Source organism: Cibotium barometz, chromosome 55 (assembly GCF_041138505.1).
Source record: "Cibotium barometz isolate CiBa-2024 chromosome 55, ASM4113850v1, whole genome shotgun sequence".
NCBI classification, from domain to species: Eukaryota; Viridiplantae; Streptophyta; class Polypodiopsida; order Cyatheales; family Cibotiaceae; genus Cibotium; species Cibotium barometz.
This window is the reverse complement of record NC_141100.1, coordinates 10,426,765-10,432,056: the sequence shown is the minus strand read 5'-3', so window position 1 is coordinate 10,432,056 and position 5,292 is coordinate 10,426,765.

Here is a 5,292-nt window from a genome sequence, read left to right as displayed (position 1 = left end):
AAAATTGATGAAAATAACTCTTTTGAAATAAAAATAATTTCTTTATGCACCTTTCTATGCATAAAATCAAAATTGATGAGAATAACTCTTTTGAAATAAAAATAAATTTCTTTATGCATCTTTCTATGCATAAAATAAAAATTGATGAAAATGACTCTTTTGAAATAAAAATAATTTCTTTATGCATCTTTCTATGCATAAAATGAAAATTGATGAAAATAACTCTTTTGAAATAAAAATAAATTTCTTTATGCATCTTTCTATGCATAAAATCAAAATTACACTTTTAGAATACACAATTGGTAGGGATTACTCTTTTTTGGATAATAAAAGATAAAACTTATTCCACCAATTTTTAGAAAATTTTGCCATAACCTCCTTTGTATGGTGGCTGACCATTTTTTAAATTTTTCTAACTTAAAATTACTTAAAAATTATCCCCAATTAGTTTTAAGCACTCTAAACTAATCAAATTTCACTTTTAAAAGAGAAACAATATGAAAAGTTTAATTCCAACAATTAGATTACTTAACTAGGATAAAGAAGGACTGAATTTAAGAATGAGAGAGGGGGGGAAAGCCTTTCCAAGAAGGCATAGCATCAGTTTATCATTTTAAGATAACAAACAATTTAGAAAACCATTAAAAGAATAAGGAAAAGTAAGATTTCTTACTTACATGAAATTCTGGGAGCTTTCCTTTGGCTTGATGGTTTGAGGGATCTACTCTTGTTTGCAACAAGAGTGGCCACCAATTCTTTAGAAGAGGGAATGGTCAAAAACTAGTGAATTATTAAGAAATTCACAGTTCTTAGCTCTTGGGAGGAGTAGAGTAACAGTGCATAAAACACTACTAAGCTTCAACAAAGGGGGAGGCTTCTATTTACGGAAAAAAGTGAGCTTCTAACCAAGCAAACTGATTCTAGAATTTTCCAAGTCAGTTTGGTCAATTTTTGATCATTTTTTAGGTCAATTTAGCTTACTTTTTGGAACTAGACTTGAATTAGGAGAGAGAAGAGATGAAATATCTCAAATTTTGATAATTTTAAACTCCACCACACATGTGAAGTAGGTGCCTCCTTCAGAGGGGGGAATTCCCATTGTGAGGTGTCAAAAATCTATTTTTTTAGTCCACTCTTCATCTTATGTGAGTATTTACTCATTTTTGGGAGGGGGATTTTCTTTATTTCTTCTATTTATCTTCTCCACACATTTGGATGAATCTGATTGGCCCCTCAAAACCTGAATTTAAAATTTTTCCAAAATCTGGACCCCAAGGATAAGGCCTCTTGAACAGATTATACTTGATTTCTAATGCACCTTCTTGAACTTCTGTTTCGAGAGAACTTATTTTAATAAGAAGAGATATTTTTTCCATCCAAAAATATTCAAAATCTGAATAACCTGTCTCTAGAATATTTTCTCTCTCTAAGCCAGAACATGTAGAAACAAGATCTTTTATATTTCTAAAGAGGGATTTGATTACAGGGGAAGATACTGGACATCCTGAGAAGCTGGGGAGGAATCTTACAGGAGTGAGGAGGAAGAGACAGAGTAGACACAATGTGTGGCACCCAAACAAACTAGATAACTCTCACCCAAGTGGTGAGCTCTCTCACACCATACAACAATAGATAACACACCTATATACAAACATGAGGCTAAACATGAGGCTCTATGTCACAATATTAGACACTCTATCCACCACACTGCTAATACTTGGATTTCCTATATTTCAACACTCCCCCTGAAATACAAGTATTTCTTATTCTTGAAAGCTAGGTCCACCCTTAACCTATGCCTGATTTCTCAAACTCACACAATGTGAAAACTTATGTGATATATGTGAACCATTGCTCTTTTACAGAGCATCAAGTGAAAGTACAATGATGCATCAATCATGTGGGGGTAGGATGTAGTCGATGTCGAATGTAGATGGCAATGTCAATGTCTCGAATGTCACCATTGAGGGTATTCCCCCCCTCATGGGTCTTCCTCCAAACTCGGTGTACATGCCTACACCATGAACTGCTGTTGGGATGTTGATGTAGTCATCTAGGTTTCCAAACCTAGAACCTCTTGGGTACACATGCCTATACTCGATCCAATCAATGAGCTTACTCACAAGCTCATGCTCTAACCAATAAGTTTAGCTCCTCTCAGTGCTTACACCCTATCCTTAGTAACTTTTATGTTCCCCTTATCTAAGATCTCATACCCCACATTCCTATGCATAAAATGGTTTCCTATAAAGTGGCCTTCCAGTGGTTGTCTAGCCCCCTTAGCCTTTTTACTACGTAACCCCATTGTTATGAATCACACTTAACTAATGGCCCTCCACACATTCTCACATTAAGCCCATGTAGTACTGACATTTTTTGAAATTTTTTTAAGGTTTGGCCTTGGAACTCTCTCATTAAAAGCTTTCAAATAATCAATAAAAGCCATAGTCTTTCTGTGAGTAATACATGGGCTCATTTAACAAGCATGTATTCGCTTTACCATTCACAAAAAATACAAGTATTGGGGCAAAGCCTCGAGCTACTTAGACACGTGAGAACACACTTACAATTGCACTAGAGGAATTGCTCACGTTTAACATAAATTTTCAATTTTTCTTAATTAATTAACCATTTAAACTAATTTTCCATTGATTTTCACTATTTCTACTCCAATCAATTTACACAACAACCCCTTCCCCATTTCATTCTTTCTATGTTTTAAGATTTTATTTAAATTCTTCAATACAATACAACATAATTTTTAATTCCCCATAAATCTTTTACTAAAGATCCCCCCAACTTAGTGTAAGTTCTCCAAAAATGCATTGCAAAATCAATTTTAAAACTATAAAGCTTCAAATCATGATCTATCATGCTAATAATTCATCCTAAATATTAAAAGCTTTAAAACATAAACATCACTAGTTTGTTCATTTTTATAAAATTTCATAACATTTTTCCACCAAAATTAAATATTTCCTAGCCCAAAATCTATATTTTTCAATTCTTTCAATTACCAAATAAACTCAAAAAACTCCATTAAACAATCACCCATCATTCTTACATCTAGTTCTATTTAAAAAATATATAAAACATCATTTTAACCACTTTTCTTTTTTCTTCCATTTTTGAAAAAAAAATAAGAAACATTAAAAGAACATGATTATGCAATGATCATTAATATAATTAAGCATCCATCCTTTCATCAATCATCAGCAGAACTACTATTTTTAATCGCTTCTCATAATGCTTCACTGATAGTCTTAATATTCACTAACTATTATTTCTTTTCATAATCAATAAACCACTAACCTTGAGAAAACTCAAATTTGATACGTGAGGAAGGAATGTTGCTTGGTTTTCTTGACAAGGCCCTCCCCTCCCTCCTTATTTTCTTCTTCATTGCTTATCCAATACCACCTGGCCCAAGGATACATGCAAATCTCCTTATGTAGGTCTTCCCTTATTACTTTTGAGTTATTTTTGTTACTAATCAAATGGTCCCAAATCATGGATATGCCACGTTCTTCAAAATTTTCATGGGATCTAAAAGTTGATTAATCTATAACTTTCCACAATGTGGAAGTCAATAGAAAATTGAATACCTCTTCATGCCCTCTGGTCACTTGATAAGATTCACTCTTCATCTCTTATCCCGATTGCCCTCTCTCCAATCCCCTTCATGTGGCTTAATGGGAAACTACATTCCACATTCTATCTCAATCTCCACCTCTCAAAGTCATTGGGGGAATCCTTGATGGAGCATAATTTGGGTGGTTTGAGGGAATGTACCTATGGTGTTCATCATACACCACTTTATTTAGTGCCTTTGTTTGTATCTCAATCTCCACCTCTCAAAGTCATTGGGGGAATCCCTTGATGGCGCATAATTCAGGTGGTTTGAGGGAAGATATCTATGGTGTTCATCTGAACACCACTACCTATGGTGTTCATCCGGGTGGTTTGAGGGAAGATACTTATGGTGTTCATTTGAACACCACTACCTATGGTGTTCATCAGGGTGGTTTGAGGTAAGATACCTATGGTGTTCATCATTACACCACTTTCTTTAGTGCCTTTGCTTGTTCCATAAATTAGACATGCATTATATCGTGCCATTTTTGTTGTGAGTCATAATGATATAAAAGTTTAAAAGATTAACAAGAATTAAAATTTAATATGCACGTGATGAGCCTAATGAGAAGTTTAACATGGAATAATAGGTTCTTACCTAGAGCAATTGTTGAGATTTCAAGCTTAACTAGTGCACAGACATTGATGACCTGCTTGGGTGATAGCATCCGCACTTAAACCGTTGGAATCCTACCTTGTTTAAAACATCACCCAATGTAAAATGGTGAAAAAATAGGTTAAATCCATACTAGAGGGATGGATATGACTTGAGGTGGAGAATGTTGGATAGTTTAAGTAACATCCATAGCTCAATTCCTAAGGTGTTTTTAACGCCCATTAGTCTAGGCAATATTCTAAGGTTCAAGTATCTTGTAAATGTTTAAACCATTCATATAGGGAGATGGAGAAGATGTAGGAGGAAATTAAGAGGTCGCACCACTTGTATATGTGCCTATATAAGAGGCCTACTTTTATGAGTAAAATACTTGAATTGGAGTCTTAATCGAGCTTATTTCTTTTTAGTTTATTAATCACTTTTATTAACCACCCACTACATATCTTAATGATGACTCTCATCCCCTTTGATCCACCACAGCCATGTCTTCCACACCAATTAACTCCTTCAATAGCACCATTTCATCCAGGATGTCACCTTCTTCCTCCTCATAGGGAAGAAACTCATTTTCCATCACATGCATAGTTTGGCCATGTTCTCGACACCGTCTTCTAATTGCTCCTTGTGACAATTATACTCCTTTCTCATAATAATGTAGTGTGGCATGTTATGCGAAACATTTTTTTGGGTGATTAACAAAACACGAGGAAGTAGAGAATGCCATCATGCACTTATTACCGATTGATTGTGTTAATGTCTTGTAAACTGATGGTAGAGGATAAAAGGGCCCAAGCAACAAATAGGTTTATTTGTAATTCGACGTTCTCGTGCACATGTGTTCTTACATCTTGCACATCCAAAATTGATCCTAGCCCACAATAGTGGCTTCATCATCACTTGAGGAAGAAGACATCTTTTAAAAAAATTATGACAAAAATTGTCTTGATATAAACAATATTGAGATAGCTTTTGCATTTTTAACATTCTAGAAAAAATCCCCATCGTTATAAGTGCCAATGTGACAAGTGCTTATACTGACACAT